The sequence below is a fragment of the Octodon degus genome, unplaced genomic scaffold (assembly GCF_000260255.1).
Source record: "Octodon degus isolate 3935 unplaced genomic scaffold, OctDeg1.0 scaffold00072, whole genome shotgun sequence".
Classification (NCBI taxonomy): Eukaryota; Metazoa; Chordata; class Mammalia; order Rodentia; family Octodontidae; genus Octodon; species Octodon degus.
Window position 1 is genome coordinate 9,621,224 of NW_004524648.1, and position 11,675 is coordinate 9,632,898.

At 41.8% G+C, this 11,675-nt stretch overlaps 1 protein-coding gene across 1 annotated transcript in view; it reads right to left on the minus strand.

The window, feature by feature from the left end:
- Positions 1-11,675, minus strand: part of Asic2 (acid sensing ion channel subunit 2) — a 1,146,900-nt gene that overhangs the window by 388,318 nt on the left and 746,907 nt on the right. The gene's annotated exons all lie outside the window — the stretch shown is intronic.

The window sequence follows — 11,675 nt, forward strand, 5'->3', positions numbered from 1 at the left end:
ACAGTAAGATGTTTACACATGCGGGTCTGATTTATTTCACTTATGAGTAAATATTCATCATTGATCATGAAAGAAATGCAAATTAAAATAACACTGAGATTCTATCTCACCCCAGCAAGAATTACTATCATAAAGAAGACAACTGATAACAAATGCCGGAGGGCCTGTGGGGAAAAAGAAACCCTTCTGTACTGTTGGTGGGAGTGCAAACTGGTACAACCACTATGGAAACCAGTGTGGAGAGTCCTCAATAAGGTAGGGTTGGAGGTCTCATAAAATCCAGACTTTCCTCTCCTGGGTATTTTTCCAAAAGAACTAAAAACATCATACCACAGTGATATATGTGCACCCTTGTGTATAGCAGCACAATTTGTCATAGATAAATCTTGGAAACAACCCAAACGCCCATTAACTGAGGAATGGAAAAAAAGATGTGGTGTTTTTATACAATGGAGTATTACTAGCTATAAAAAGATAAACTCAAGGCTATTATAGGTAAATGGATGCAATTAGAGACTTAATCGTAAGGGAAATACATCTATCAGTTTTGCAACATTTTCTTCATTAAAAGTAAGTCATTTGGGTCCAACCCATACTCAAGAGGAAGGGATTTTATAAATGAACAAATATAGGAGACAGAGCTCACTGGGGTCACTTTAGAGGCTACCTACCACATCTACCTTCGCCCCGGACATGGGAGTGGCCTGCCAGAGAGGGAGAGAACAGTACAGTTTCTGAAGCACTGTTAATAAGCCTTCTCCAGTTCTGTCTCCATGCTGTTGCACAGGCTGATGTAGTGCTAGAATCTGAGGACTGGAAAACAATTTAGAAGTCACCTTATCCAATAATCTCATCTGACACATGAAGGAAAAGAGCTGGGTGATCTTCACAATAGGAAGGGTTATTTACAGGAGTGGGGCCTAGAACCAAGGCTACTTGAGTTTCCCAAATTGACTCTGTTCCTCCCATTTCTCCACCTGCCACCTTCTAATTTCCCACTTGATCAGCACTGGCCATTTCATAGAAATAATTCTGTCAAGGGTCATCTGGATAATCTTTGGTCAAGTATTTGGCTCTGCCTTACTTCTGGTTTTTGCCTCCTTTGGCTTCCATGAGACCCACAGGCCTCATGCCCCCTGCTTTCAGTGGCCTATTCTTATTTTCTCCCTGAACCACGCAAACATAGCCCCAGAGATGTTGTTCTAGACCTCTCCTTACCATTAGGTCTTGGATGGACTTGACTGGTTTCAGTGTCTGGCAATCATTTTCCCTTGTCCCAAGTTGACATGTTTTCTAGTTCCCCATATCTAATAATCAGATGACCATTTTCACAGAGATGCCAATGTTAATTCTGTCCAAACTCAACAATAATAATGATAGCAACTCCTGCTTCTCATTTACTGAGCTCATACATGTGCCAGATCCTGTGCTGTGAGATTCATTTATATTTTCTCATTTAATGCTACTAAGAATAGATTATTACTATAAATAATCATTACATTTTATAGATGGTAAAGCTAGGCTAAGAGATATGATTGTCTAATATTTTTAACAAGCAGATGACGCATGCCTTTTAGATTCCAAAATCTGTCCTTTTAACCACTACATTCACAATCTTTTCCCCAAACCTGTTCTCTTAGGTTGTCTTATTTCTCTTTTGTCCTTCTCCAATTTATTCAGTGTTGAAATCTTAAAGTAGAAGCCACGCTGTGCTCTCTCTCTCTCTCTCTCTCTCTCTCTCTCTCTCTCTCTATATATATATATATATATATATTTTTTTTTTTTTTTTTTCTATCTGAAGGCTTTCCCCCAAATCATGAGCATGACAAGTGCATCTCCCTTGCCCTCTTCCCCTCCTCTCCTGACCCATCAGAGCTGAGGCAGTCACTTCTTCCTTGGCGGCACATAGCTGGACACCAGTGAACTTGAAATTGTCTTTATTGTCTTTGGTAAAGAACCAAGCTACTCCAATGCTAAAGTGAGGCCAGAGAATGCCTCTACTATAGCGGCTGTTGCTTGAGCTGTAAACCCTGGGATGCCCACAGGCCGTCCCTTCTGCATCGTGTCCTCTACAGGAGCAGGGCCCATGAGTACTCATCTTTGCCACTCCTGTCCTGGAAGCTAGTATCTGATGGCTAGTGAGTTGTCTTAGATGCATCTCATATGTGAAATCTCCAGAGAGCTAACCCATACACAAGCTCTGTAGACTTTCTTGGTTACCTTTGTCATAGGTCTTCCTGATTTTTATTTTCCCAACCATTGTCCCTCTTTGGAGACTCCTGACCTCACCTAGTCCAGTGCAATCACCTCTAACCTTGTCTCCTGGCCAGCCCCTGCCCCTCATGCAAGGTTCATCATGATTGTTCCTACTCTGTTCTGTACATGTTTCTTGTCAGCTCACTGGTTCCCCATCTCCTATGTAATCAGGCCCAGGTCCCTGAGCATGGCTTATTATTTGGTTATGAAAATTGGCCTTATTTTTGTCATAAAATAAAAAAAATATTCAAACCTTCTAAAAATAACCTTCCTGATATGCCTCCACACACCCTCCCCTTTCCTAGTCACTGTTGCATTATGTAAATGAGCTGTGGTAGCGCAAGCGCGGTGTTTGCCGTGTCTCTCATGCTCTGTGGAGTGATGCACTTGTGCCAGTGTTCATGCCACCATTCTTATTTGGGATCCCCACCCCCACCACATACACACATCTGAGCCCTACCGTGGCTTCCCATCCCAGTGTAATTCGTACCTCCTCTACCAGCTCCCACCAGCTCCCACCAGCTCCCACCAGCCTTCTCTGATCACCCGACCTCTAGTAAATTTTTCATTTGGTGTAGAAGAAAAAGCTTGTGCCTTAGTATCTGAAAAATATGATTTAGAGCTTCAACTGCTGACTAGTTGTATGCCTTTAGGCGAGTTATATATCACTTCTCAGCCTCCATGAAATGGGAGCAAGGTGTCTACATCCAAGGATTGTGGGGAGGATGAAGGGAGAACTACGTGCTGATGAAGCACAGCCATTGCTGCCCTAAAGCATGCTGGTCTAAGGGTTGGAGAGGGAGCCAGGCCCTCCTGGAGATCCGTAGGCAGACTTCCTGGGCCCTCTGAATGAAGAAGAAGAATTCATCAATCATATGTAGGAGTCCAGAGGAGCAGGCTGGCCTGAGATAATTCCTTGGTAACCAAGATGGAGCAACTAAAGCAGGGGAGGACCTGAACCTTGAAGCCATGCTCCTGGATTTGAATACCAACTTTTTCTACTTCTTACCTTGGGCAAATTCCTTCACTTTTTCTGCCTCTCTGACCTTATTTCCAAAATGTGGATTGAATATGGAATCTATTTGATGGGGCTAACATGGCAATCAATGAAATACCTAGAATGACTTTAGCACATACTAAGTCAATTAATGCTAGTTATTACATCTTACAGTATCATCCTCCAGCCTGGCCTCTATGGACTTTCCTTTATCCCAGGGCAAAGGTGCTGTGAATAAAGGTGGATGCTCACCATTGGGAGGGTAAGGTGAGAGCAGAGAGCAGCCTGCTCCACAGCATCAGTTACAAAGGGCAGCATGGGTAAGAATGGCATCACAGGAAATGGATTTGCACTTGGTCACCCTTATGAACTAGGTCACCTGGCAAATGGACAGACCAGCAGCACTCAGCCCTTGCTGCAAATTAGAATTTAGTGCTGTCAACAAATACTGACATTTGGGTTCCTCCACTAGGTTTGTTGGGCCCACCTATTAGTATTTATAAAAAGTTTCTCAGGTGACTTTCTTTTGTAGCCAAGATTGAACAGTTAGAGCAAGACAGTGGCTGGGATCAGAATAATGTAAATGATGGTGGTGGTAATGGTGTGTGTGTGTGTGTGTGTGTGTGTGTGTGTATTGGGGCAGGAAAGGAACTGTGGAGAAGAGAGCAAAGTTCCTCCACATAGGGCCAGAAAAAAGGGTGAGGCAAGCTAGGTATGTAGGGATGCAAAATGTATTGAGAGTGGGTGTCTTCTTTAATTTCATACCTTAGGTTCTCATTTGTGTCACCTTAGAATCATTTTTGTCTGCAGACATTCCTGGGAAGTTGCAGCGATGTCTTTAGTTTTTTTGGGGTGCTAGAATAGATTGGACATGACTTACTGGAATCAAATATACAAAAGAGGGAAAGTTTGTATTTGTACTCTCATAATGCTCCCATCTATCTGTCCGTCCATCCATCCATCCATCCTCCTAGCATCCATCCACTCATGCATCCATTCATTTGTTCATCCATTTACTCAATCTTCCATCCATCCTCTACCCAAACATCTATGTGTCCATCAATTTCTTTTCTGTTTACCAAATTATCCATTCCATCAAAACCTATTGAAGACCTATTATGCATAGACATCTACCTAGGTCCTTAAATGTCATAAATACAAGTTACCTCTTTTGCTTATGTTAGGAAGTGGTTTTTTTTTTGAGTTTACTTATGACAAGAAAGACCAAGGACAGATCCATTTTTCTCTCCAGCTCTGGAGGGGCTGGAGAAATCATGATTTGCAGATAAAAGCAATGACTTTGGTACTTTCTAGCTGTAGAACTGACCATATTGCCGAACCTCCTCAAATTGCAGATTCAACATTTATTAAATGTTAAAGCACCTGCAAGCAGGTACAAGGGCCAGAGATTTGCTGCCTGGGCCTGCCATGCTGGCCCCACCCTCCGGGGTGTGCTGAGATGGCAATTGAGACTGGGCATGGTGGCGTATGCCTATAATTCCAGCACTTGGGAGGCTGTAAACAGGTGGATCACTATGAGTCTGATCTAGTAGTGAGACCCTGAACACTCTGTAGACTCTTCCCTAAAAAATACAAAAAAAAATTTATAAAATGTTAGCTTTTGATTGCGCAAATAAACATAGAATTCCTAATTCATGGTAGATGCGTATAAGGAATGCCAGAGAAGTTGTGATGGGATGGGTAAGGCTTTCAAATTACTTGTGGGCTTTTGCCTTTTAATCAGTGGGGGAAACACCGGATCTTCTTGACTTCAGTAGATCGATGTATAATGAGAGAAATTAAAACTTGAGATTGAGACAAGTGTAAGTATCATTCAGTCAAATACCCTAACTTTATAAATAAAAGTGCAGGCCTGTGCATAGGCTGCACAGCAAGCCACCAGCTCATGGAGTAAGAGCGTACTTAGTTTGAGCTCTTGCTGCTTTACCCAGAAGCACATGCACCTCTGCTCTTTGCTGAATGGAAATTCAATCATTTTCGCAGTTATGTTTCTCATACTGGGATTGACACTCAGATACCAGGATCAAGACTTCACATTCCTAAACATCTTCTCTGTACTAATTGTATACAACCCACTTCAATCTTTACAAAAAGCTAGGAAGTAAGTGTTATGACACTTCTATATTTCATGGTAGGGAACCGAAGTCAAAGAGATTAAGGGGCTTTTTCAGGGACTTATAGCTGGGAAGTGGTGGCGCCAGGCTTGACAGAAGTCTTTTTGACTGCAGAGTCATACCCTCTAGGCTTAACCTTATTGCCTCATTTATAGAAGCTTACTTAAAATAGTTTATAGTACTACACATCTCTGTGCCTACTATTGGCCCTTAATCGTATATCTAGGACTGAGGTAGAGGGCTGTAGCATTTTTCACCATGGGGACACAGTTAAACCACTCCTCTCACAATCTTTCACACACTACTGAACATACATCAGAAGGAACTTTAATAATCAGAGTACGTATTGGGAAATTCACTGAGCCCACTTCTCTGCCCCCTCAAATGCTTGAAATTCTGCTCCTCTGAGTTCATTTATTTTGCTACATTTTGGATTTTGTCCTTTAGAACTAGGGGAAGGAATGAAGGCACAGTAAGTCCCAGAAGCTTAGCAGGAGTGAGCTTGCTCTTTCCTGCTCCACCTGTTGAACTGACTCATCTTTCAAGGCCTAGAACAAATGTCATTGAACACAGGAACTTACAGCATATTATGAGTCATCCCTCTGCGCTGTGGGCTAGGGACACAAGGGCTATTAAGAAAGCACAGGTCCTGCCTAGAATGCTCAGTGCCTGGGGAGAGGCCAGCTGGGGAAATGAACAATACAATGTAAGGTCAAGAGGATGACAGCCGATATAAACATAACAGTGTTCAGAAGAGCTCCCAACCCAGGAGAGAGAAGAGTTGAGATTATGTCGGTTGCTAAATTTCCCTGGTTTATAGTTGCTCAACCCACAGTGATAATGTAACATTTTGAATCATCCAGGTCATGGCTCTTATTCTCGCTATTTATGAAGGTTTGTTTCCTTGTCAGTCTTAGAATATGAGCCTTTTTGTTAAGGGTCATCCAGCTCAGTAAGCCTAGCAACTGGCATAGCCTGGCACCTGGTGACAGTTCAAAGAAGAGGTGGAAAGAGGGGCTGGAATAAATGTAGGAGTGTCTCGGTTACTTTTCACTCATTGTTGGGACAAAATACCTGACACCCAAAATTAAGGAGGGAAAGGTTTATTTATCTCACAGTTAATGGACGTTTCAGTCCATTCTTGGCTGACTCTAAGACTAAGCAGCACATGGCAGAGGGCAGCTGTTCCTGGTGCCAGAAAACAGCAAAGAACAAAGGGAGGGGCAGCACAGAGGCTTTGGGCAAGCCTCTCCTCCTTACATTATAAGCAGGCTACCCTGGGGTGGGGATGTAAAGCTCATACAATGTCTATGCCCTCCTCTTATATAGGATGAAGATGTCTACAAAGTAAGAACCCTGGATCCATGCTGAGTCACTTAATTGAACTTCTAAACTTCTCAAGTTGACACAATTATCAACCACTACAAGGAGGTAACAGATTTCCAAGAGGAACAGAGAACACAGGAAAGACATATGTGTGAGGTGTGAGAGCCTGAAACATGTTCCCCTGAAGCAGGTGGGACCTATTTTACCTTTTGAAAAGAGCTAGGCCTGGGAGTGTGGGACAGGGCAGAGGCCAGGAGAAAGCCTCTGGGTTCCTTGGAAAGGGATTGATCATTCTCCCATTTTTCTACCAGTCCTAAGTCAGTGCAGGAAAGCCCAGGTATACACAGCTCAAGGTCCAGCCAGAGAAGCCACATTACACATTTCCCATCTTCTGGCTCTACAACATTATAATTTTTCTCTCCATATTGACTGAGATCCAAATTTATTGTGAAGAATTCACTGTACTTTATTTTAAAATTTCTCTTCAACCAGATCTTTTTTTTTTTGACTCACAATGATTTATATTTGCCAAATAATGAAATGTTCAATGAAGATCAAGATGAAAAGAAACTGAAAAGTAAGAAGTTTTCCAGGCCAGGTGAAGAGTATAGGGAATGGAGATATAGGGAAATCCTTCCACTTAGTGTCTCTTCTTGGGATCTTGATCTTAAATGGTATTTTCATTTTTTCTTGGCTTGATCACCTTCTAACATACCAGTGTAATTTACTTATACATCATACCTATTGTTCATTATTGATCTCCCTCTCAAATAATAGAGAGCAAGATCCACAAAGTTTGGAATCTTTTGTCTGTTTCATTCACCGCTATATCACTAGTATCTATTTTTTATTTTTTTTATTAATTTTATTGTGAGACAAATAGTAAAGACAGTTTCAAAACCAACAAGTAAGACAGTTTTAATAACTAATATATTGCATATTGTTGTCTTCTTAGTGGTTATTCATAGTACAAGATGCAGACATGATATCCTGTCCACAAACACTATTAGTATAAATTTTCTATTCGTTGAATTAAGAGAAAGTAGCTGTATACCTATGCTAACTATTTTGAATATACAGATACAAAATGGTCCTTCATCTGTCTCTCTTTTTTTGTTTAGTTTTGTCAGAGATGGGTATTCCATTGCCAGTTAAATATTGTAGGTGACATCGCTAGTATCTAGAATGAGGCCTGGAACACAGCAGCTATTCAGTAAATATCTGTCGAGTGGAAGGGCACAGCTTAACCCAATTCAGGCTTTGGAAGACATCCTGAGTTAAGACTGGATGGATCTTGTGAAAGTGTTTCAGGCATGTGACTTCTGCAGAACTGTTGGAACCAAGCTGGCAAGCTATTTGGTTGTGGTGTTAGTGGCCATGGTGATGATGCTGGTAGCGATGATAACAATGATGGCAGTGATAGCGATAATGCAGTGGTGACTATGCCAGTGGTGGTGAAGACAGAATGACCTTCCCACCTATTGAATTTCATAATTTTCAGGGTATTTGCACATTCTTTTGACTTTGACCTTCACAGAATCCCTCAGAAATAGCCGCAGCCAACATTATTGCCACTTTTTCAAACAGCAGCAGAGTTCGAGGTGATCAAGTGACTTGTCCTAGACTGCATAGACATCAAAGACAATACCAGAACTTCAACCCAAGTCTCACGGCCCATCTCAAGTGACCTGTATGCTAGCACCCCCACTCAGACTCTATCTACATTCCCCTCTTGGGATTGGGAGGTCCTAAACAGAGATCTATTTCCTGCAATTGAGGCAGTTACGCAAAATATCTGAGTCTGTGACTCCCAAATTCCTCAGACTGTGTCATCACATTTCTGCTATGTGCCTTCCCTCCATATCCCATGGGAAACACCCTCTTCACAGATTTCTAGCATCTCTGGTACAGAAGAAAGCTATAGTCAGAAAATCCTTCTCAGGACTGAGCTGTCCTTGTGAGTGTGTTTATACACCTCACAATGGAGGGAAATGCAAACAGTAATCTGGGTTTGGAATGGTCACCACTCTACCCAATTCAATGTTTAAAACTTCATCTCTTCAGGAGGTAGAAGATCACTTTGCAGACCAACCTGGGGCTCAGCCTACCACACTAATTCACTTCCCAAGAAGCTTGTCTGAGAGAGGAGAAAAATAAGCACACCATGGTTGTAATACAGATTTGACTGCGCAGATCTGGGCTAAAAGCCTGCTATGGACTTATTAATTAATCAAGTATTAATTTCTCTCTTGCCTTTGATCATTACTAGGGACCATGATAATTCACCTCCATTATTTCTCCCTCTCCTTCCTTCTTCCTTGATTGAGCAGAACTCAATTCTGATCCACTTTGTTCTGATGTTATTTCCTTTCATTTCTTTCTTTGTCTTCCTGGCCCTTCCATCCACTGCTCTGCTCCTGTTCTTCTGCTCCCTACCCAGTCCCTGATGGTCACAGCAGCTCTGTCTCTTGGCTGCATTAGTTGCATATGATTCAGGACAATCTCCAGCACAACTTCACAAGTTTCCTTTGCCCCTAATTGAGCTTCATGATTTACGTCTTGTAATGGACACAAATGGGCAGGAATTCCTGGATCTCCTTACTAATTTTAAGCATGCCTGAAGTAAGATTTTAAATCCTAAGCAAAAATTAAATGACCATAAACTCTTTGTTCACTTCCCAGGAGACAATCCCATTTCAACCTGACAACTTAATTAAAAGCTGGCTAAATTGGACACAACACTTTTAATAAACAGGACTTGGCAGGCCTGGGAAAGAGATAGAAGGGAAGTGAGAAGAGGGAAAATGAAGCATACAGTGTAACAGAAGGAAATTAAGTTAAGGGAGGTCTCTCTCTTGTAGAGTGACCTTTCTTGGAGCTTCAGATGTCTTCCAATGACGTGAATGACCCAGCAGTTCTTCAGAGAATTGATTTTCTCCTGACTTCAATTTTCTCTAGAATCATATTATTCTGCAAGGCAAGAAAAGCCATTGTCCAGGCAGACCTGTGGAGGGTGTTTGAAAGATCCCTTTTTGGTCCGTGAGCTTCTGGAGCAGGCCCAAGTCCACTGGCAGAGCTGCTGTTTGGCTGGAGGGGCTCTACACGGTAAGCTCCATGTGTAGACGTGTAAGTTAGTATTAGGCCTTTTTTCCCTTCCATTTTATAGTCTTGCCTTACCCTTGGGTCTTGTTTTCTATTATAACTTTGTGTAGTCAATGTATTCTACCTCTATTAAGATTAAGAATCTCTCCTGGCTCTGCTGCCTGTGCTTCTTACAGGTGAATGTAAATGAAGGTCCAGCCTGGGTCATGGCTGCAGACCTCATTTTCAATAACCATGCCAGGCTCAGAGATGTTTTGAGTGGACTCAGGCAGAGCCTATGAAAGTTCTTTTTTAAATTTTATTTTATTTATTTATTTATTTTGAGGAACTGGGGATTGAATTCAGGCCCTTGCATTTACCAGGGAAGTGCTTATTCCACTGAGCCATCTTCCTGGCCCCTACCCTTTTTTTTTTTTTTTTTTTTTTCTGAAAGTTGTTTGGTTGTCAGCAACCTTTGCATAATGCAAGTGACTCACTATATAATAAATTCTTTTATGGAATGGGAAGATTCGGAAGAGCAAGAAAATAAACACACAGCTTCCTGTCTCTACCCTCCCTGACTCTTTCCTCCAATCTAAAGGAATTGCTTTTCTATTCATCTTTAGGAAGGTGATGTCTCCCCTTCCTCAGCTGTCTAGTTGAGTTGAGCTCATTATGAATTCCAAGTAATTTACATATATATGTATGTGTGTATGTCTGCCACATGCTGCTTTAGACAGAATGAAAGAGTTTATATCTCAGCACAGGAAAAAAAAACTTAGATAAAAAAAGACATTAAAATGGGTTTAAAAGTATTTTGTTCACCAGCAAGAGACCTCATGGAGGAATAGGCAACAGGTACCTGAATAAGTACAGGTGATTTCTCAGGCTGGCATGGGATTTCCTGACCTTTGAACAGGAAGCATTAGCATTGAGGAAGAAAACAAACTATATATCATCATTTATCTTCCCCTTTCCACTTCTGTTAAACAATCTAGTGTGTTGAAAATTAGTGACGATCTTGGCAATGATCGAGATGAAAAGTTTACAGGTGAAAAAGCCAAACCTCAGAAAAGGAGGGGATTTGTCTGAGCCCTCTAAGTGGATTGCAGCTGGCATAAGAAAGAAGGCTTCCCTCATGTATGAACAAGCATAACAGAGAAACACAGAGACGCATTATTGCTGGCTATGGGTATTTCTAGCTCAGGGCTAAGCTAGTTTGGTCAAGTCACCTGCTAAGTAAAAACAAATTTCATTCCTTTATACTGACTTCCATAAAAATTTTTGCTTAAAAGACCTCAGCAGGCTGAGTGGTTAGATTTGGAAAAGGAAAGGTTTAAGTGCTAGCGTAAAAGACTAAAGGTGCTTTGTGGGTGCCTGGAACTGGAGGTGGGGACCAGAAGGGACTGCAAATAACTCAGCACGAGGCTTCCTTCCTTTTGGGGTGTGAGGAATGTTCTAAAACTAGATGGTGATGATAGTTTCACAATTCTGTAAGTCTATTAAAAATGCTGGAATTACACACCTGAATGAATTTGGTGCTATGTAAATGCTTTCTCACTAAAACTGTCAAAACAAGTTGAAAGAAAGCAAGACAAGACGAAGGGTGAGGATTTGGACAACACCTTGAGGACACAAGCAGAGTCAGATGAGGAGTCCTGCACTTCCCCTCTCCTTGGTGTCTGGCCTCTCAAAGGCTGCCCGCCCTCAGCCACAGAAGCCGTATCTGAAGCAAAGGGTCGACCTCCAATCACTCACACTCTGGACTCTTGTCTAAGAGCCCCATGTTGACTTGACAACCTCTCAGCCCCTTCCAATGCATGTTTTTTTTTTTATTTATTTGAGAGAGAGAGAGAGAGAGAGAGAGAGAGAGAGAGAGG